Source organism: Trachypithecus francoisi, unplaced genomic scaffold (genome assembly GCF_009764315.1).
Source record: "Trachypithecus francoisi isolate TF-2019V2 unplaced genomic scaffold, Tfra_2.0 Lachesis_group8, whole genome shotgun sequence".
In the NCBI taxonomy this organism is placed as follows: domain Eukaryota; kingdom Metazoa; phylum Chordata; class Mammalia; order Primates; family Cercopithecidae; genus Trachypithecus; species Trachypithecus francoisi.
In genome coordinates this window covers 114,556,998-114,580,006 of record NW_022681473.1, presented here as the reverse complement: position 1 = coordinate 114,580,006, position 23,009 = coordinate 114,556,998, and the positions used below count along the sequence as shown (strand labels likewise).

At 48.4% G+C, this 23,009-nt stretch overlaps 1 protein-coding gene and 2 long non-coding RNA genes across 4 annotated transcripts in view; 1 reads left to right on the top strand and 2 right to left on the bottom strand.

Annotated features, from left to right (window-relative positions):
* Window positions 1-11,284, bottom strand: part of LOC117080849 — an 85,192-nt gene extending 73,908 nt beyond the window's left edge. The window contains exon 1 of the long non-coding RNA XR_004435986.1: window positions 11,170-11,284. This is a non-coding gene — a long non-coding RNA (uncharacterized LOC117080849). The remainder of the gene's footprint in view (window positions 1-11,169) is intronic.
* KIRREL3 (kirre like nephrin family adhesion molecule 3) overlaps window positions 1-23,009 on the top strand; it is a 574,170-nt gene that overhangs the window by 382,316 nt on the left and 168,845 nt on the right. The window lies entirely within an intron of this gene.
* LOC117080852 lies at window positions 7,253-11,016 on the bottom strand. The gene is made up of 2 exons (XR_004435991.1): window positions 10,344-11,016; window positions 7,253-8,859 (listed from the first exon to the last, which is right to left on the bottom strand). It is a non-coding gene; the product is annotated as an uncharacterized LOC117080852 (long non-coding RNA).

Genomic DNA, 23,009 nt, shown 5'->3' with positions numbered 1-23,009 from the left:
CCAGGCACGGTGGCTCGTGCTTGTAATCCCAGCACTTTGGGAGGCCAAGGCAGGTGGATCACCTGAGGTCAGGAGTTTGAGACCAGCATGGCCAACATGGTGCAACCCTGTCTCTACTAAAGACATAAAAATTAGTCAGGTATGGTGATGCATGACTGTAATCCCAGCTACTCAGGAGGCTGAGGCAGGAGAATCGCTGAAACCCAGGAGGCAGAGGTTGCAGTGAGCCGAGATTGTGCCACTGCACTCCAACCTGGGTAACAGAATAAGACTCTGCCAGGAAAGAAAGAAGGAAAGAAGGAAAGAAGGAAAGGAAGGAAGGAAGGAAGGAAGGAAGGAAGGAAGGAAGGAAGGAAGGAAGGAAGGAAGGAAGGAAACGAAAGAAAGAAAAATGGGTAATTTATAAAGAAAAGAAGTGTAATTGGCTCCTGGTTCCATATGAGACTCTGTCAGGAAAGAAGGAAGGAAGGAAGGAGGAAGGAAGGAAGGAAAGAGAAAGAAAAGAAAAGAAAAGAAAGGAAGGAAGGAAGGAAGGAAGGAAGGAAGGAAAAAGAAAGGAAGGAAGGAAGGAAGACTGGGTAATTTATAAAGAAAAGAAGTTTAATTTGCTTCTGGTTCCATAGGCTGTACAAGCAGCATGACAGTTTCTGTACACATGAATCTCAGAGCTAAAAAGGAGAGTTTAGCTCACTAATATGGTTTGGATCATGTGGGTGGAGTTCTCATGAATGGGTTAGCACCACCCTGGCCAACGCCTAACTATAAATCTGCCTCAGCATAGCTGAGACCTCAGGAAACTTACAGTCGTGGCAGGAGGCATAGGAGGAGTGAGATGTCTCACATGGCCAGGGCAGGAAGCGGGGGGGAGGTGCTACACACTTTTAAACAACCAGATCTCGCAGTAACTCACATTCTCACTATCATGAGAACAGCACTGAAGGGATGGTGCTAACCCATTCATGAAAACACCAACCACATGATCCAATCACCTCCCACCAGGCCACAGCTCCAACACTGAAGAACACAGTTGAACATAAGACTTGGTGGGGGGGACACAGATCCAAACCATATTAGTGAGCCAAACTCTACTTTTTACCTCTGAGATTCACATGTTCATAGCCTCATGTCACAGAGTAGAAAGAGCACCTGATTTTGAAGTCAGAGAGATCTGAGTTCAAATCTTAGTTTTGCTACTTATATACAGTGGGACTTTGGGCAAATCAGTTAACCTCTGTGAACCTCAGTTTCCTCATCTGAAAAATGGGGATAAAAATGCCTATCTTGCTGGGTTATGGGGAGTGTTTATAAAGCTAATATGTGCAAGGTACCTAACACAGAGTCAAATGCCTAGTAGGAACTCAGCAAACGGCAACTCTAGTTAAGCATTGATGATTTGCTCTACAACCATCAACATGCGATGAGATGGCTGATTTGCTGGCAACATTCAAGCAAGAAAACTATTTAGAGGGCATCTTTTTCTTTTCCTGAGAAAATAGTATGTCTCTTCAAATTATTTCTGAAAGTAGATAAGTATAAATTTTGAAACCAAAAATCAAAATGAATGTCCAACCTTGAATTTCTCTTCCAATTATCAGTTGACCCATGACCTAGATACAGCCCTGAACTTCTCTGCAGTGAATCTAGTGATTCCCAGCTCTCTCCTCCTGCCCCTCAGAGCTATAAGAGAGATGAGGCCATGTTTCTTCATGGCCTGCCATCTAACTGCATGGGCAAGCCAACCAACCAAATCTATTTTGTTTCATGATGACAGCATCTTTCCAACTTGCAAGTAACTCAGCTTCTCCTGTTCTGTGGGTCACGTCCGCAATCTCAACCTAGTCAGGCTAACAGGCCCGCTAGAATCTGTGGTCACTCCCCAAAATTCATTTAGTGACTCAACAAAGCTGCTTGGCTGTGAAAGCAAACTCCTAAGTCCCCAACCTCCGACCTGCCTTCCCTGACAGAAAACTGGAAGATCACATGGTGTGGTGAAATAAACAATTTTTTTTTTTTTTTTTTTTTGAGACGGAGTCTTGCTCTGTCGCCCGGGCTGGAGTGCAGTGGCCGGATCTCAGCTCACTGCAAGCTCCGCCTCCCGGGTTTACGCCATTCTCCTGCCTCAGCCTCCGAGTAGCTGGGACTACAGGCGCCCGCCACCTCGCCCGGCTAGTTTTTTTTTTTTGTATTTTTTAGTAGAGACGGGGTTTCACCGTGTTAGCCAGGAGGGTCTCGATCTCCTGACCTCGTGATCCGCCCATCTCGGCCTCCCAAAGTGCTGGGATTACAGGCTTGAGCCACCGCGCCCGAAATAAACAATTTTTTAAGTCATGTTTAAGTAAGACTTGCTCGCTTTCATTTATAATTTAAGTTTCAAAACACCTGTGGACCCAGGCAAAGTGGCTCACACCTGTAATCCCAACACTTGGGAGGTTAAGGCAAGAGGATCACTTGAGCCCAGGAGTTCAAGACCAGCCTGGGCAAAATAGTGAGACCCTGCCTCTACAAAAAAATTAAAAATAGCCAATCACAGTGGTGTGTGCCTGTAGTCTCAGCTACTTGGGAGGCTAAGACTCGAGGATCACTGGAGCCCAGGAGTTCAAGGCTGGAGTGAGCCATGATCACACCAGGAATCTTCAGCCTGGGTGACAGAGCAAGACTTTATCTCTAAAACAACAACCACAAAAACCATGTGAGCCTCAGTCTTCTCATCAGTAAAAGGAAAATGCTATTACCCACTCTGTGTGTTCATTATCAGAAACAAATGGGATGATGTATTTTAAGCGCTTGATTCTCAAATGCTGGCTCCCTTTTTTTGTGCTTATCACTGCTACAACCACCGCCCAACCCCTCCGGAGAGAGAGTTTTCTGGAAAGCCTCTATGCCCAACCCGGCTAACAGGAGGGTCATGACTACATCTGACTTAATTTTCTTTCAAGTTAAGACTTGATTTGGGCTGTGTTTAAGAAGAACGCACAACTTGTCAGGCAGTGCACCTCATTTTAAAGGAATCACCATTCCCACCAACTTGTTTCTCCCCCTCTTTCCTTTTCCTGTCTTTCCAGTCAATTCCAGCCCCTCTCCCATTCATCCTCCCAAGCCACCATTTCAGCCTTCCTTGCAGCCACCCACTAATGGGCAAGGCCATCTCAGTAATGCATTTCTGTGCCTTTAGCTATGCCATCACTTTGATGAAAGATTTCCTTGGAGCACCCGCTCCTTCCTCAGCTGCTTCCACCCTCTGCCATGTACGCTCAGCCGCGTGATAATGCAATCACTGTGTCTGTGTGAAATGAACAGACACACTAACACAAAGTTTCATAACCAAAGCAGTCATGCATCTCCCCACCCACGCACCCCACACACACACCCGGGGCTCCTTCCTCCATCCTGTCCTGTCCCCAGGGGCATACAAAGAAGTCTGCTCCCCAGACATGTGACCAAAAGGCTTAACGCAGGCAGGTGGCAGAGGAGGCCACAATACCTATTACCTGGAAATGACCATAACTGCTGAGAGAGCAGTGCCATCCCAGAGCCTATGTAGCCAAAGGTAGTAAGGCTCTGCCTCTAGACCGGGCCAATGCCTCACTGGTGGATTGTGGGGTAGGAGGCTGGTAGAGCAGTAACGGGGTGACCTCAGACTCTAAAAATCTACTCAGCTCCTGGCTCCATCATCATCTGGGACTGTCCTAACTCAATCCATATTTATTGCCATGGCATAACTAGATCCCCCAAGTGGTTGTCTATCTTCAGCTTGATACCTCCAGGGTCCTGGAGGGCAGAGTTGCATGATGGTTAGGAACACAGGTTTTTTAGTCAGACAGACCTAAGTTCACATCCAGCCTGTGCTACATACTGGCTGTGATTTGGCCCATTCCTTAACCTCCCAAAGCTCTGGTCTCCTTAACTGTAGAGTGGGGTAATAAATATGCTCACTTCCTAAACCATTACGAGGGTTAAACAAGATAAAGCAAGAAAAGCACTCTGCACAGTCGGCATTCGTGACAGTGATTAATAATCATATGGATGACAATAAACATTTATAGAGGACTGTGTCAGGAACCGGATTAGGTGCTGAGAATACAGAGATGAAAAAGACATTGTCTCATTGTAGAGAAGACTGTTATAAAAGCAGGTGCTAAGACAGAAGTATGCACAGGGAATATGGAGCACAGCTCTACTTTACAATTCTTCCTCATAATGCACCAAAATGTCTTTCCCTGACTCTCTACCCACTGACCTGAGTTCAGCCCCCCAGAGCATCTCAAATCACTCCAATCCCTCTTCCACATGACAGGCTTTCAGCCTCTTGAAGACCGCAAATCATGCCTCTCCCCACGTCCCCTCTTTTCTAGGCTAAATAGTCCCAGTTCCACTCTAAAAATAATAAGCCTACCTTATCTCTCTACATGCCTTTCTCCAAGGAACAAAGCTATATTACCAGCCCCAGCTCATCCATCTTCTCAGCACCATGAGTCCACAAAGAAAGCAAGATTGACCTGCCCCAACCCAGACCTGATACTGAGAGAAATTCAATTCCATTCAGGATCTCCCCAGAGTCTCCCAGCAGAGACACCTCAAACCCCAGCACAGAATCACAATCCTGTGATTGTGGCCCACTTGTCTGCAAATACATCTCACCAACCTTGGCTGGACTGACATCACTGCCCAGCTCATAACGTTGAGGAATCAGAAATCTGGAGGAACATCTGAGATCACCTGCACCGGGTGTCCTCATCTCTGGCTTGATGATAGAACCACTTGGGGGGTGTTTAGTAGAGACATCAATGCCCAGGTCCATGCACCCTCACGAGAAAGTCTGATTTAATTGATCTAAGGGCCTGAGTATCGCTATAGTTTTCAAAGTTCTCCAGGGCATTCTAATATGCAGCTAAGATTAAAACCCATGCATCTTAGTTCAACAATTCCTTTTGCACTTGAGAAAACAGCCCAAAGAGTGGAAGTGAATTGTCCAAGGTCACAAAACTACTTAGAGGGAAAAATAGGATTAGAACTCCTGGCTTCTGACTTCCAATCTAGTATCTCTTTTACTAGGCTACCTGGAAATGAACATTTTGACTTAGGAACTGGAATCTAAGGGGTGTGCCATTGATGCCATAGAGAAATTGATAATAGATCAAACTCTTCCAACCCTTAAAGTCCACATGTTAATCCCCCTTCTCTTTTATAAATCTTCCCTACTCCCCGTTTACATCTGTACCCTGTCTTAACATGTGATGTCAAAATGCCATCCACAAAGGGAGAACTCTATTCAGTTTTCAGCCAAAAGAATTACACAGAAAAGAACCTCATTGTCAATCAAGAGCCAAAAGCAATTCTTTTTTTTTTTTTTTTTTTTGAGACGGAGTCTCGCTCTGTCGCCCAGGCTGGAGTGCAGTGGCCGGATCTCAGCTCACTGCAAGCTCCGCCTCCCGGGTTTACGCCATTCTCTCGCCTCAGCCTCCCGAGTAGCTGGGACTACAGGCGCCCGCCATCTCGCCCGGCTAATTTTTTGTATATTTTAGTAGAGACGGGGTTTCACCGTGTTAGCCAGGATGGTCTCGATCTCCTGACCTCGTGATCCGCCCGTCTCGGCCTCCCAAAGTGCTGGGATTACAGGCTTGAGCCACCGCGCCCGGCCAAAGCAATTCTTAAAACCAAATTAAGGTCCTGTGCATTCAGCAAGGCCTGTTTAGAAATCAGACCTTCAGGTTCACTCCCCTGCTAGATAAAGGCTATGGGGGAAAAAAAAAAAGCAACAGTATTAACATTCCAGAAATGCAATCTGAAATAAATAAGTGATATTTTCTGGCCAAGGTAATGCAAGGGTTTTCGTTCCCAATGTGTGGAGCTACTTTACATTTAATAAATGCACATCGAGAAAATAATATTATTGCTCTGATATTGAGAGATTTGTGAACATAAAATATTAGAACTTGTCAGGAAGGCATTTATTTTCTTTTTCCTTCTTTCTCTACTGAAATATTCTTTCACCTAATAGAAGATGATTACAAAAATAATTACATCAAACAGTGGCCAGCACACACAAAATAAATGGGAAAAAATGAAGGTTATCAGGCGTTGGATAACACACGTGAGCAGGGGAAAGCGCGTGTCCAAGCAGGGGGAGGTAATTGCACATCAGTCAAATGATTGCAGAGTGGGTGGAAAACATTAAGGCAACTAAATGGCTGCTGAATGTTCTGATCCCAGATGCAAATCAGAACATGGATCAGAACTCATTAGCCACATTATCCATCTCCAATATCCGTGTGAAAAAGCCAAGTTCTGTGCTGGAGAAAATCATCTAACCTTAAAACGCCGCCGCGTGCGAGCCTGTGATCACAGAACGTTGGGATCCATAGCCAGTTTCTGATGGTTCTGGGACCCCTGGAATGATATGTATTCACACATATGCCTTTATCTGGAGATTCCATGGTTTGTAATATGTTTCTAAAGGAGTTCTTTATCAAATAAAAATTAAAATGTAAGGGGGTGGACACTAAATTGGCCCACCCCTTTCATTTAAAAAAAAAATCAAATAAAAACTCCTCAGAAAGCAGTTTGGCAGTTCTGCAAAAATTAAACATAGAGTTACCATATGACCCAGTGATTCCACTTCTAAGTATGTACGCAAGAGTACTGAAAAAATATCTTCACACAAAAACTTTACACAGATGTTCATAGCAGCATTATTCACAATAGCTGAAAAGTGGAAACAGCCCAAATGTCTAGCAGATGATGAATGGACCAAATGTGCTTATAGCCACGCCATGGAACGTTATTCACCCCTACAAAGGAATAAACTACCGATGCATACGGCAACTGGGATGGAACCTTGGAAGCATTTTGTTAAGTGAAAGGAGACGGACACAAAAGGCCACACGTTGTACGATTCCATTTATTTGGAGTGTCCAGTATAGGCAAATCCATGGAGGCAGAAAGTGGGTTAATGGTTACCAACAGAGGGACAGAAATGGTGAGTGATGGGTATGGGGTTTATTTTGGGGTGATGAAAATGTTCCAAAATGAGGTCATGGCCATGGTCGCAAAATGTAAATATACTTAAAAACAACTGAACTGTCTATTTTAAAGGGGAAAACTTCATGTTATATGAATAATACCTCTTTTTTAACGAACGTACTTTAAAAAGACTATCCCTTAAAACTTCCAAGTTCATGAGACAGTTAGTAGCAGAGCCAGATGGTAGGATGCAAAGTGAACGCAAGTATGAGATCAAGAAAATTAATCTAAATTGACACCACATTTATTTATTCAAATACTGAGGGAGCATTTATTCTATGCCAGGGGTGTCCATATAATACTCAAATACTGAGGGAGCATTTATTATATGCCGGGGTGTTCATATAATACTGTAGTGAACAAATAGGCACACGTCTTGCCTTCTTGGGGCTGATATTCCAGTATGAAGAAGAGAAGTTCCCAAATACACACCGAACTGTGTAAGTCCATCAGTGATGTGAGTTGTGAAGGAGACACACAGGCAACATGAGAGTGCACAGGGGCTGACTGGGCTGGGAGGCTTGCTTGAGGAGGTGAGCTCCAAGGGGCCACAAGCATGCATGTTGAAGGAACCAAAGACCCATGTGGACAAAGGCACCAGAGAAGGACAGAGGTCATCGGCAGGTCCTAGAGAGGCAGTAGCACCTACGGTTGGTTAAGAATCCAGTGTTCCAGCCTGATGGGTTCAGCCGAGGTGTGATCTGTTCCTGAAGCATCAGCCTGGTGGGGTTGTGGATCGCAGAGGCAGCATCCACATGCCAACAGCCTCTGGAAGGCTCCTGTGGTCTTGGCAGCCAGGAAAAGGCTCTGCAATCAGTGAACCCAACATGCGTGCAGCCCAGAGAGCAACCAACTGTGGGGAGGACACGGGAATGCAAACATGGACAAATGACATAACAGCCGCCTTTGGACTCTGCAGGCCATTCCCCTCACGACACCTCAGGATAAAGGGAAGAGTAGGAAACTAAGCAAGTGGAAAACAAAGGAGATGAAGTGGGAAACGTGAAACATGAAAATGTTGTACTCAAAGTCCGGTATGAAGGAGGAATACAGCTTCCATGTATGTGTGTGCATACCGAGGACGGCAAGGAGAATGCAGACTGATGTAAGACCACCCTCAAAGAGTGAAAGCAACCTAGTTCTACAAAAGCCATGATCCCTCAAAAGGAAATAGACACTGAAAATGTCAATAGAATTGAGAAGGAAACGAATGGGAGAGGGTGTGATGGTAGGAACAAGCGTAATAGCAGCTAATATTCATCGGGCGCTGTCAGCCAAGAATGTTACATGCATTCTCTCATTTTATTTCCCCACGACCCTTCCCTAGGACTATTCCCACCTCCCACATTAGGTCTTTGTGGCTTCAGTTGAAAAACTTTCCCAAGGTCACACAGCTCAGGCGTGGAGCCAGATTTTAACGTGGGTGGTCTGTCTCGTGCACCTGTACTCTTAGCCACTAAGGCAAACGGTCTCTTTCTTTAAGAATCTTCATCACAGGTTGTTCAGAGGCTTTCAGATGTGTCTAGCTTCCTCCTGAAGCTTGGAGATATATGTTGAAAAGTTCCAGCTTCCAAACCCCCACCTGAGTCAAACTGCTAAGGTCAAGAACATCTTGGTCTAAGTTCCACCTTAGGCTCCTGTGACAAATGATATTCTCAGTTCTCTGAGTGAGAAGCTTCTGCCCCAACCTGCATGATCTGGGGAGACCACTGAGCAGCTTCAACTGTCTAAGAAAGAAACTGCTCTAAGAGAGATGGAGAGCCCTCCAAGAGATCTCAGGGAAGGATGGTTTCTCCAGCAGGCCCCTGCTCTCCCTTGCCCTGTCTGTAGTCCTGGCACCTGCAGGGAAGAGAATACCTGCTTCAGACATGCATGGCTGGCTCCCTCTCCCCATTTGATTATAGCACCAGTGCTTGACATTTGTTGAGGGCTCCATCCCTACAGACTTCAATGCAAACATTCTCTCTCATCATCCCACATTCCCATGAGGTCGCAGGCTGGGCCAGCTTAGTCTATCATCCTAAGTGTGTCCCTTCTGTCCTTGAGCCTAACGTGTTCATTTGTGAATATGAAGCATTGCTTGGGAAACTGTTAAAATCCTCTTACAGGTCAGACAAGGAGGCTCATGCCTGTAATCCCAGCACTTTGGGAGGCCAAGGCAGACAGATCGTTTGAGGCCAGGAGTTCAAGACCAGCCTAGCAAACATGCTGAAACCCCATCTCTACTAAAAATACAAAAATTAGCTAGAGGTGGTGGTGCATGCCTGTAATCCTAGTTACTTGGGAGGCTGAGGCAGGAGAATCGCTTGAACCTGGGAGACGAAGGTTGCAGTGAGCCGAGATAATGTCGCTGCACTCCAGTCTGGACGAAAGGGCAAAACTCTGCCTCAAAAAAAATAGTTAACAGCACAGGTTTTGGAGTCAGGTCAGACCTAACTTTATGACTGAAACAATGTGTGACTTCGGCCTCATTTACTTAACCTCCCTGAGCCTCAGTTTCTTCATCTGTAAAAGGAAGATGATCATTGCACCTTCCAACAACATTGGGTTGTTCTGAGGATTCGTTGAAGCCATCTGTATAAAATTCTTCTCTGTACCCATTGCATCATCAGGGTTCTATTTTTTTTTTTTTTTTTTTTTTTTTGAGATAGAGTCTCGCTCATCGCCCGGGCTGGAGTGGAGTGGCGCGATCTCAGCTCACTGCAAGCTCCGCCTCCCAGGTTCACGCCATTCTTCTGTCTCAGCCTCCCAAGTAACCGGGACTACAGGCGCCCGCCACCACACCCGGCTATTGTTTGTATTTTTAGCAGAGACAGGGTTTCACTGTGTTAGCCAGGATGGTCTGGATCTCCTAACCTCATGATCCGCCCGTCTCGGCCTCCCAAAGTGCTGGGATTACAGGAGTGAGCCAACCGCGCCCGGCCTCATTAGGGTTCTATTAAAGTTAGCTGCTATTGTTCATAATTAACAGAAAAAAAAACTGACACAGTAAGAATGTGTTGGAGCTGTGAGTGGCTCTCAACTTTTGCTGCATATTAGAATATCTGGAGAGCTCTAAAGCCTTGTAGTCACACGCCCATACCAATTAAGTTGGAATCTCTGGTTGTCAGGTTTTCAAACCTCTCAAATAATTCCAATATGCAGCCAAAGTTCGGACCCCCCAGAATGGGATGTGATCCAAGATCCCAGTTCCAGCTGGATTTTTTACAAGTGAGCATGCATCAGAGGTCCACCCAGAAAGGAGCTGCGTTTAGTGCAAGGCTGTCTGGTCTCAGGCACATTCCCCTGCCCCTCTCTCCCAGCAGGCCCCCCACACACTGAACCTTTCATGAAGCCTCTCGGGCTCACTTCAGGTAGGCTGCAAAGGAGACTGTCCTCATACCTGTCCCAAGGCAGGAATAACTCTGGTTGTTTAACCATGGTTGTCACATTCAGGAGAGACAAAAGGAAATCATAAATAATAGATGCTATATAAACAAGGTCCAATTAACCCAGACACCAGCCCCGGGGTGGGGGGAAGACGTGCATTAGCTCTCTCTGCAAGAGGCTAAGGGGAGACATTAGGGAAGCTGCCTGGAGCTTCACAGGTGTGGCTACAGAGCCTCTCCTTCCCAACCCAACCTTCCCCCGACCCCTTTCCCGAGGTCCGGTCTCACAGCAGGGCACGCGCACCCAACCGGGACTGGGCGGTGGTCAGCCCTTGCTGCAGTGCTCCTCAATTCAGCACAATTCCACCCCTCACTGCAGTGCTCCTCAGTTCAGCACAATTCCACGCAGAGTTGACTGGGCAGTAACTTTAGCCCTGTCTCCACGTTAGAGTTTTCCATTCCCCTAGCCTACTAATTGCATCACATTTCTTTTCTGCAACAAATACCCCTCTGGCCTGATTGTTTCTGCTACCTACCCTGTACCCTGACCCACAGGGAGTCATTTGTTTATCAGGGCTAACGGCGAGCTGGGCTCCAGAGCTGCTTCTCCATCCCCTCCCCTCTCATCCTGGACACTGTTCTCACCAGGCATCCCGATTGCCCATCTCCACTCCAGAAGTGCACTCCCAGCAGTTAGGCCCCAGGAAATCCAAGTCACATGTGCCAGTTACCAGTTTGCCAGCAGGCCCAACGCTCTGCCTCCAGACAGCCCCCTGCCTACCTCCAGGAGGAGTCCTCAGCACCTCTGGGACCACCATCTCTTAGCCAGGGAGGGCTGGGAAGGGGGCTCCTACTGCAGCCACAGGATTTTGTGGACGGATTAGTCCAGGGTGATTATTGAGCTCAGAAGAAAGCAACTCGTGATTAAGGGAGCTGTTTGGGGAGGGAAGAGGCGGGAAGGAGAGGGGAGTTTCTCAAAACACCTGCCTGGGAACGTACTGGAGGAATGCCAGACGCGCACCTCCCACAGACAGAGGAAGGGCACCAGGGGCTAAACGTGGTGGAAAAGCAAGGTTAGTGAATTTAATGAGGTGATCTTAGGCAGCTTAATTCAGCTCGATAGCCTAGGGCTAGAGGAGGAGCCCCTGCGCAGGAAGTCAGAAGTTGGGCCTGCACTAATTAGGTTTCACAAATGCTGCTGTTATTAAGCACGTTGTTCCAAATGCCTGCCAGGTGGGTAGGAGGCTCCCCGTGGGGGCTTCTGAGACCGCCCCCTTCAGCTGCCTCCTGCCTTTCTCTCCCACCTGTCCAGGCCCAGCACCGCCCACCCCCACCTCCAGCTGCATTCCTGTAATTGGTACCCAGCTCAGATTCCACCTGGGCCCACCCTGTCCCGCCCCGTGGGGAGGTTCAAAGGGTGAGGGTGGAGCAGCAGCCACCAGCCCTGCCTCCTGGGTTGGTAAGAGACAGCATGGCAGGCACATGAGATGGTGACAAAGGCTCTGGAGAGAGCTGACATGCTCGTTCCTTGGGACCCTGATGCGATGGAGCTGGGCAGTTGCCCTAGTGCCTGGGTGGGTCCCTTTTCCCCAGATTTGCAGCTGCAGAGCTGACCCAGTAGTGATTTTCGTGCTTGCAGTGGGTGGCAACCCTGTCTTGGCTGCAAGTGTTCAGCGACCCTCCCTATTCACCTGTGTACCCTGCAGGGCTAAGCAACTCGGCCCTTCAGTAAATCATTGAGGACTAAGTTTCTCCATCTGTAAAACAGCTAATTGCAGAAGGCCACACAGCAGCAGGGACCCAGATCAAGCTCTTGCAGTAGGGAAGCTTTGTTTTGTCCTCACTAGCAGCTGCCCTAAGTGTTACAACTCAAAGGGCAGAGGAAGCCACTTAATGCCTACATGATAATCACAGCGATCAATTAATAATGGCAACAATGGTCTTTGAACGTGGAGCACTGCTTCTCTCCAGCGGAAGCCCAGTTCCTGCTCCTGAGGGACAGCCCCACCTGCGGAGAGGCTGCTCCCTCCAGTGGAAGGAGGTGGTCATGGTCACCGAGAGCCAGCCTGGAGTCAGATGTGCATCTCTCCTTCCTGGTCTCTCCTCCAGCCCTTCCTCTCCCAGCCAAGAGTTCTCATATTCACATTAGACAGCAGCCCCAGCCATAAAAAGCCCATGGTGCCTGCCCAAAACCACACCAAATGTGTTACGGCGACTTCCTCGCCTTGCCCCTCTGGCCACAGCTTTTCTTTCTGTACAAGGAGGAGGTGGGTCAATCTCGGTTCAGCTACTCCATCATTTCCCTGGGTTTAGGGAGTGGAAGCCTCCAGGTGTTTTCCTGGCTTTGCCCCTCCCCACCGCCCCATCCACTCTGATGACCTCCTGGGAGACCCTAGCTACTCATAAGCCCCACGACAAGCCCTGTGGTTGCTTCTTGGCGGCCTGAGAGAGACCCTTGGAAGAGAACAACTGCTTAATAAGGATAAACATGTGGCATGCAATTTAAAAACCCTGGAATACCAGGCCGCGTGGTAGGCAGGTTCCGAAGCGGCTTACTTCAGCTAGAAAGCACCGCCTGGCCACCCCCACCCCTCCACATCATCTGAGCTTCCGTCCCTTCCCATCCAAGGTCCTCCCTTGACCCCCCAAATCCCTTCCCATCTTTAATCAGTCTAAGCTTTTAAAGAAAGAAAAAAAGAGTGCAGAAGGTGGCCAGCATGTAGATGTATGGCACTTAGGGACGTTTTAAGCCCCTGCAGAGTTCAAGGAGAATGTCCCCAGAATGTGAAACATGCTCCCTCCCTTGGGTCTCTCCCCTCGCTACCAACCATGAACCAAGTTATGCAGCTTGGAAACTCTGGCTGGAGTCCTCTGGTTCCCTCCCTGGAAGGTCCAGGGTCTCTGCCTGGCATCGGCCCCTGGGGTGTGTAAGGTCGTCAGGGATGTGGTCTGGTGACCACCCCAAGGTGGGGAAATATGGAAGGCAGTTCCCAGGGAACCCGGACTTCCCTCCCCACTGGCCCTGTGAAATCAACAACTTAATAATTCTTAACATTTATTGGGTCTGTGTCCAAAGGATGCACATGTCTTAATTTGCTCAACCCTCACGACTCCATGAGATAGGTATTATTTCCCCATATTTTGCAGACTTGGAAACTGAAACACAGAAAGATTGAATAACTTGTCCAAAGTGACACAACTAGTAAGTGATACAACCGAAATCCAAACCCACACTCATAAACACCATAGTAAACTGTGCCTTCATAAAAATAATGTTTTAACATTAATAATACTACTGACTCTGATTTGAGTGCTTTAGATGCTGGGTGCATGCTAAGAGCTTCCCATGGCTTATGTTGGAATTCTCGAAACAGGCTCTATGAAGCAAATATGATTATTAGCTTCTTTTTACAGATGAGAAATGGAGGCTCAGGGAGACTGAATAACTGACTTAGTTACAGAGATAACGAGTGGAAACTGGGATTCCTTCCCAAGATGGCCTGCATCCCTCTTGGCCACACTATGGCTCACTGCTCCCTTCCAAACAGGCCAGTCTGTGTGTCCTTTCCCTGAGCCAGAGAATGAACAGGAGGAACCTCCAAGCTTCGCTTCTGCCCCTTGTGCCTCTGATTTGATCCCAGAGGAAAGATGAGAGAACTCCCTCTGCTTAACTCCCAAGAGGGACCATGTCCCCTGCCCTCCAGACCTCACTCGCTACCCATATGCCCCATGCTTTCCCCACCCCATTCCCACTCCCAGCATCCCCACTCAACTCAGGCGGGACGCACAGCTCCAGGCCCAGCATGACGGATATGTATGGCCGAGAATGGCGATGTATTTATTAAGCGAAACTGACAACTTTCATTAACCCAGGTAGACATTATTAAAACGCGCCGGTTGTTTCTGGGAAATGAAGTGCCCAGCACAGGCTGTGAGCAGAGCTCCTACTTGCATGCGCCAAGCTGCTGAGTGCGAGCTGTGCCTCCCTCCTGGCATCCTGAGTCTCATCCCTCATGTCCCACGAAGTAGGTCCCATCCTAAGCCCCCACACCACTCCCTCACAGCAGTCACCACAGGACTTCTCCCTCTGAGCCTCGAATCCCAGACCCGAGTGGCCTGAGACCTGGAGACCACAGGTGCTCCATTGCTCCCACTCCCTGCACTTGAAGATGAAGCTGCCCACGGGGCCCCTGATTGGCACATTATACCTGCCTGGGATCTTGGTAGTGACTAAGGAGGCACCAACTGCAGAGGTGACTTGATAAGATCCCAGGAATCGGTTCTTAGATGTCATTATCCATGGGGCCCAACCTGCTGCAGATGGGAGAGCAGGGAATCCAGGAGAAAAGCCAAGAGGATGGGAGCAACCAAGGAGAAAGGGCAGGGCCAAGAAAGGCCGCCCCACGCCATGCCCAATGCATCGTTTGTGATTATGGGTCTTTGCTGAGGTGCAGGAAGCAGTAATAATCATCTCATCTGCCACTTTGCAATTTACAATGCACTTTTACATATGCCATTTCATTTGCTCCTCCTAAGTCCTGCTGTGAGGGAGATAGCATCAGCCTGATTTCTCTTTTGTCCCCGTGAGGAGAGGGGCTCCGGGGGTGGTGGGGGTGTTAAGTAATTCTGCTGTGAGGGTCTGTGAAGTTAGCAGGTTGCAGTTCTGGGGTGAGTCTAGCGTTGCTTCTCTGAGTCACCTCCTTTCGAAGACCTCCTCTTTTATTTTGCTCCAAACGCGGACACCTGGCAAAGCTCAGACACATTGTTTAGAAGCAGGCCTTTCTGCACAGCCTCAGACACCCTGCTGTGTGCACCATGGCTCCAGGCAGTGTGCTGTGGACACCCACCCACCCCATGTGGCCCACAGGACACACCTGTAAGCCAACAGATCAGAACCCTCCAGCCGTAGAAGCAGCAGAGGATTTAGAGTAGCCAAGAAGGACTGTACTGACACTGACTATGAACAGCCTGGTCCTCAGTTGCCCTGTCTGGACAGTGAATTTCTCTGTAGGGCTGTGGTGAAGACTAAATGAGATATGGTGTACACATTATCTTGAACAAGCCTGGCACATGGTACATGTTCAACAAATGGCAGCTCTTACTGTACTTATTAAAGGATGTTAGACAAAAATGCAATGCGGCCTGTATGTATAGAATACTTGGTTTCATCCTAGCTTAGGAACAGAATGCCTCAGACTTTCAGGGTGGTCTCCCTGCCCGTTCCCATGTGTACACTCACCCCTGTCAGCTCTGTGTCCTTGTTTTCAGTTCAGAAATACAGTGGTCATAATACTGGACACCAGGAGGAGACAGCACAAGGACAGAAGCTGTTGCTTATTCATCTTCGATTTCCACAGCCTAGCATCTGGCCTCATGTGAAGGATTATCAGTAAATATTACTGAAAGGATAGAAGGAAGGGAGGAAGGAAAAAAGAGAGGGAGAAAGGAAAGCAGGAAGGAAGGAAGGAAGTCAACTGAAAAGTGAACGGATAATGCGAATTATGGTATTCTTTGGCTGATCGGCCACCTCAAAACAGATCCTGGTTCCTTTTAGAGATGGGACTGTGATGTTGATCTCCAGTCTCGAGGCCAGTGGGAGGAAGGGGGCCTATGTGGGGAGACACGAGTGAAAGCCTTGTATCAGGGAATATGAGCTCTCTCTTCACTCCCTGGCTTCTCCCATACAGCCCTTCCCATCAGAAACCCTGGTCAATCCGGAGCTACCAGCAACCCAGGGCCAGGTGAGGCAACAGCCCCAGCACACCTGCCCAGGATATGGCTGCTGTGCACCAGGCAGGGCCCAGAGAAACACGCAGCCATGTGCTGCTGGAGAGCAGAAGCAGCGGTGCTGGGCACTGAGGCCTGGCTCCAGCACAGCTGCTCAGGGGGCCAAGACCCAAGCATGTTCCTCCGGGTTCAGCATGTCTGCGGAGACAGGGTCAGGGCGTGAGGGCCAGACAGGGGCCAGCCACTGAGGTTTCCATGTGCTCCCTCTCTCCGCTTCTGTTGCCCCTCCCTGCTTAGTCAAGGCCCCCATATCCTCAGTGCTGTCTGCAGCTGCCCCAGTCCTACCCTGTCCTGCCCATGATGCCCTCATTCCTGAGGCTCCCGGGCAGCTTCTCCTCCTCACCCATTGGGAATGAGGGCTCTCATCACAGAGGAGGGAGGTATTTCTCCCCAAACCCGTTGCTGTGAGATGATACCAGGAGGGAGCCGAGGCTGGCATGAGCCCCCCACTTGCCTGCCCATCGGTATTCAATGGGAATGTATTGTTTTAATCAAAGTACTAAGCTAAACAGGGAGTCCTGGGATTCTCACCTCAGCATGGGGCCCAGCAGCTCCAGGAATCTGTGGGGAGATCTCTAAATAACAGTCCACACAATGCACAGTGGATTCTTTTTTGGAGGGCGGCAGACCCCTCCCCTGCAGGGTGACAGTGGGTGAACTTGGAGGAGCATGTTCTAGGTTCCCTGGTCTGAGCTAGGAGAAAGAGTGTCTCCTATTGGCCTTCATGCCTCAGTCAGGCCTCCAATCATTACTTCTTGAGATTTCTGTATCCGTAGCTGAGCGGGACAGGCCTACCTGCCCCTTGCCCTGCTGTGCTTTCCTGACCTGATCCTACCACCGCCTTAAACTTTTCCAGAGCAGTTCATGAAAAGCTCCTCCCTTCTTACCCGTCCTCCTAGCCCCGCAAACTGCCCCCGACAGAACAGCAAGCTCAAACTCGGGGAAGAGGGGTTTATCAAGGCCGTGGTGCCAAGGTCTCAGTAAGGATCATAAATTGGAAGCCTGGCCCAGGTGATGCGGATCCACAGCTGGGGCACGGCTCCAACCACGGGCCACATGCCTGCCTTCTGTGATGGGACTGTGACAGACGCGAGATGTCAGAGGCGTTCAAGCCAAAGGGCCTGGAGGCAGGTCCAGTTATGTCACTTCTAGCTGTGTGACCTCAGGCAGAGCACTTGACCTCTCTGGGCCTCTCCCTCATCTGTTGGGGAAGATGATACCACAGGATGGTTGTGAGGATCAAGTGAGATAAAGTATGTAGACTCACATAAACCACGAGGCACCGGACAAAGGCAGGTTGCTATGACTATGGCTTCTGGGGCCCAGGTGGAAAGGGCAGAGGACCAGAGGCCAGACTTCTGGGAGAAGAACTGGAAAGCTCAGTCCCTGTAGATAACCCCACACGCCGGGTTCCATAACCCCAAGACCCAAAAAGCTCCAAGGGCTGTGGCCTCCCTGCTGGAGCCACCTCTGACAGTGAGCACACAACGAGCTCCCTTCTTCAGAGCAGCCAGGATAGGCATTCATCAAAAGGCAAATAGAAACGCCGCCAGAGCTGACCTCTTTGCCACCGCTTCTGGGGAAAGACTTTGTTTTGCAAGAAAGGAGGGGGCTACTCCTCCTCTCAGTAAACAAACTCAGCCATTCAATTAGTTCCTGCGAGTTGTTGATCACGCCATGGGAACAGGCCGCAGCCCTGCCTCACAGCCGTCTGCTTCTGTGACTCTGCCAGGCAAATCAAAGAGGCAGCCTCAGGTGACCTTGTTTCATCTCAAACACACACAGGACCCCTTGTCTCCTAAAATTCATGCTGTCCCTTATGCATGGTTCTCAGACCAAGACCCCCACCTTTAGTCCAGTCCTTAAAAAGGGGAGATGGCATGAGGGAACAGAGCTCCTAGAAATGGGCACGGCAGGGGACGGAATTCAGGGGGATGAAACTCCAAATAGGTGTCCAGGAATGTAGGTGGGGAGGGAGAACGGCATCACAGGATGCATGAGAAGAATGGAGAGGGGTGGCACGAGGGCAGAGGGGGCCAGGACACTGCGAGGCCTCCTTTCTCTGGTTCTCTCAGGTGCCTTAAGGAGAAAACCTGGCTGAGTGTTGAGGTAGAAGGCTTCTGTTTACAGCCATCCATCTCCCATAATTAGCCATTTAGGAAGAAAATAGCCTTCAAATTCAAAGGTAAATTGACTTACATTGGGATAATAACGTTTGATTGAGCACGGGAAGTTCATCTTTAGGGTATGAGAGCAAACAAATTGCTTTTCTTCCCCGGTGCTTGGAAAGAAACAAGCTGAGATTGCAGGTGCTCCCGGAGCTGTGTTCCCATCGCCTCAGGGCATTAGCAGGCCCAGGGCTGAGCTGCAAAACCCAAGGTGCCCACGGCAGCCGCTCAGTCTCTCTGCCAGTTGTTTTCTGATCCTTGTTCTGGAGGGTTTTAAAATTATATTGCATCACATTGATGCAGCAATCAGTTATTATTGTCAACAAGAGCATGAAGAGACATAAATTCTCTCCCTTAGATAGAGGCTGGTTCATAAATACATTTCTTTATTGCTTCCTAGATTGGAAAGATTGCTGTGTGCTTTGGCTTCCTGGAACATCGTGGGGGCTGGGAGGAGGAGGGGGGACAAAGCGTTTTAAATTTCGCTTCTGACTAAGGTTGTGAAATAGTGGGTAATTTCCTGAAGAGGTCACTGGATGCTGACCTTCCTGGGGTAGGAGATCTGTGGAGGAGTGAGAGAGAGAAGGGAACATGCAAATAATTAAAATAGAATGCTCTGATATAGACAAAACTGATGGGTGACTGGGAGAGGGAACAGTAACCCTAACTGATGAAGTCAGGGTCTTTTTTCCCAGAGAAGGAAAGTTTAAGCCAAGTTTTGGAAGTGAATGATCAGCGGTGTATAAGGAGCTCTTCCTTGCATACCTTGGATTCTGGCAAAAATTCAAATTTTACTTATATTCCTAGTAGAAACCAGGAATCATCTCATTGGAGCTGTATTTCAGCTATGTCTTTCTTCCATTTTTTCTGATCATGTATGTTTGGAGTAAGAGTAAAGGGATTTGCACAACCCATAGATTTGAGTATTGGAGTGGGGTGGTTGGTGGAGTTGGGTGGTGCACATGCACCACCAAAGTGGCTAGCTCGTGGGTACGAAAGGTTTAAGGACCTACAGTTTAAGTACAGAGGAACAAGGCAAGAAACACATTTCTTCTTAGCTAATAAGGACCTATATTAGTTATCTCTTGCTGTATTAAAATTAGCAGCTTAAGACAACAGACATTTATTATCTTTAAATATATGTGGGTCAAGAATCTGGGCACAGCTTAGATGGGCCCTCTGCTTCAAGGTCTCTCCCAAGGCTACAATCAAGGTGTAAGTCAGGGCTTTACCATCTCAAGGCTTACCTGGGGCAGGGTTAGCTTCCAAGCTCACTCACTCCAATGCTTGTCAGCTGGATTCAGTTCCTTGCAGGCTGTTGGATTGAGAGCCTCAGTTGCCCACTGGATACTGGCTACAGGCCACACTCAGTTCTTGTCACGTGGGCCTCTCCAATGCAGCAGCTTTCTTCATCAAAGCAAGCATCTGAGAAGAAGAGACAGAGAGAAAAAGAAAGCCAACAGGACAGAACGCGCAAACCAGCCTTTTATAACTTAACTACAGAGGTGATAGCCCATCACTCTCGCTGTGTTCTATTGGTTAGAAGCAAGTCACCAGGTCTAGCCCATACTCAAGGGAAGGGAGCACACAGGGGTCTGAAAACCAGGAGGCAGGAGTAATTGGCAAACTGCCCACCTTGGGATCTTGGCTGTCAAGTTAAGTCCCCTGATGCTAGACTAAGAAAATAGAAACCAGCTGGGGTCAAGCCAGGAACAGAGCCTTGGTCTTCTGGCTCTTTCTCCAGGGCCCTTCAATCACAGCGAAGGTTACACATCAGAGGGTCATTACTGTATAGACCAGAGACGGGGGGTTCCTGGAGAAGCCTGATTAGAGCTTCTATATGCAAGAGCTGTAAGCAGGTCCCTTCAGAGGCTTTTGGGGATACCAGGTATCTTGGCTAGGCATGAGGCGTGACAGACCCCTAGTGGCTTCCATTTGATGGAAAAGACAAATAGGCCCCTACTTTCTATGTGGGCTTCTATGTCTCGGACTCAGATCCAGCCACATGCCAGAAGAGAAAGGGGGTGAAGCAGAGACCCGCACAGGGGAGCTAGAGGAATAAACAGCCCAGGAAAAGCTGGTCACCTTTTCATTTTAAGAGTTAAAAAGAACAGAGAAGAAGAAGAAAAGAGTCAGGCAATGGAATAGCAGGTGCAGCCGAAAGCGTGCCTGCCTCAGAGAGAGTCCATTAGGGGCCAAGACACCGAGCAGGGACAATGCGCCGGAGACAATGGAAGCAGCTGAAAAGCCCTGGAAATTGGGTGTGCAGACTCCCGCTTCTGGGATGTCTTAACAGATTAATAAGGCTTTTGAGGATTTCCAGAAACATTTATATGAGTCAGAGCCCTAAGAGGGGCCAATATGGGGCTCTTTGAAGCTTCCCTTTTAGCAGCTTGAAACAGCAGATGTCTCTGCACCCAGCAAGGAGGGGTGAGGCCTGGGCAAGCCAGGGAAAAGCTATTGTGTCTCTAGAAAATGGGAGCCCACAAGGGGACTTTATAACAGCCATTGAAGTCGGAAGGCAGGCACATTCCTTAGTTTGGGAACAATTATCTGGCCAAACAATGGGAGGGAGGCAGCCACTGCTCAGGCAAAAAACCACATGATCTTCAGACTGGGGTTGAGAACTTTCTAAGAAGTCTAAGAGTGGGCCCTACAGGTCAGAAGTAACAGTTGCAAGACAAAGCTTGAATTATTATTCCCACTGCAGAGGTAAGGAAACCGAAGCTCAGAGAAATTAAGTGACTTGCCCAAAGTCCCTCAGGAGTGAATGACAGAGTGGGCAATCAATGTGTATCAGTTTGGCATTCAACTAGGTGTAGCAGAGATCCAAAGTAAGAGTGGCATAAGCAAATTAGGGATTTGCTTTTCTCTCACATAAAATGAAGACTAGGGGTAGGCGGGCAGACCAGTCTTAGCACTGGCTTCCATTCTTAGGTCATACCTCATGGTCATAAAATGGCTGCTGAAGCTCCAGTCATTAGCCCCACATTTCAGGCCGGAAGAAGAAAGAAGAGGAAAGGACAAAAGAGATGCACCTCCCAGGTGAATCAGCCATCTTTAAAGAAGGCTACCAGTGATTTCTGATTATTTCTCATTAATCACTTCTAGCTTCTTAAGGAAGGCTAGGAAATCCATATTTGGTTAACTTGGGTAACCTGCCACACCAACAGTGAAAGTATTGTAATGGTAAATAAATAGGAGAATGTTTATTTTATTAGAATAAAATGTATTCTAATAAAATGTAAATAAATAGTTTATTATTAATATTAGGTAGGCAAATAGCACTCTTTGCCCCAAGACCCAGATTTCCTGAATCTAAATCCAAAATTCTTTCCACTTCCTATATGGTCTATTGAAACCATGAACAAAATGTGACACAGACTACTGAGCACTTCCAAACCCTCTGACCCTGGCAAAGTCACTGAACGCTTCACCATTCAGAAAGTCCCGCTGCCCAGACATTGGCGTGAGCCAAGAACTCCAGGAAAATATTCTTGCACCTGCTCATTAGCTATTGGCTGGTCCAGATCTCTTCTCTAGGAGGTGTGTTCTACTCTGCTCAAATTACCTCGAGTCTCTACTTCTCTTAGGGGTATAAGCCAGGCAGAGGTCTTTGTTCTCACTGTACAATCCTCACAGGATGCTATGGGTGACTTAAGTGGCTGCTGTGCTCTGCTTTAGATGGAACTGGATTTCCAAATGATACAGTATTGATCAAGGTAGTAGAAAAGTGAACACAGGAATGGGTGCAGAGGATGGTGACCAATTGCATACATTTTCGTTAATTCCCCAGCCATCAGGGTAAGTTGCCACATTCTGCCCCATTGCTATCAACTTTTATTCCATGTCAGGGACCACAAGGGCTCCATTTTTCACTGGCACAGTAAACCAGGGGCTCCACAATCCTCTGTCAGGGAAGGCACTCGAGAGAACCTTGGGACCACTTGCCCTTTGAGACCGAAATAGTTTGGAGCTCCAAGTGGGAACTGTGAAGCTGACAGCTTCCCACCAGCTTCCTCTTTCCCTGTTTCCAAATTTCTTCCTGTGACATTTCAAGTTACAAGGCTCCCATCTCAGAACTTTGACTTTGAATGTCTTTTCATATTGGCCTTAAAGAAGATGGTGTCGTCAGTGACCTTTTTAAAAGACCACGGGGACTTAATTAAAAACTAAACTTGGCCACTTAATTCAGATGGTCCTGTCGACTCCTCGGCACTGATGTGAACTCAGCCTTGTCAGCTTGCAGCGGGCTACTGGCACTGCCCTTTGGTGTCCCGACATTGCGGAGTTGCAGAGTGACAGGCAGGCTCTGGCCCAGGCTCCAGGACCGGTGAGCCTGCTCTTGGCGAGAGAGCCCCCTGCCACAGAAAGCTGAGGGCTCTGATTGGGCGGGTAGTTCTGGGTAACTCGTGCTGGGAATGGCCCTCCAAAGGGAGAGAATGGAGGCACAGGGATATTGGTGATGGCTAGTGTAGATCAAGGGAATTTCTCAGAGGTCTGTCTGGCTACCACACTCCAAAATTCTCGTAGGTCCCTGCTTTCCTCTGAGTGATTTCGTAAAGAGACTAGAGCCCATATACTGCCCCATCCTGCTTCCTCCTGCTGCTGTAAAGATTCTAGAAACTGGTAGATGGACCTGCAGACACTCATCCTCTAGGCCAGG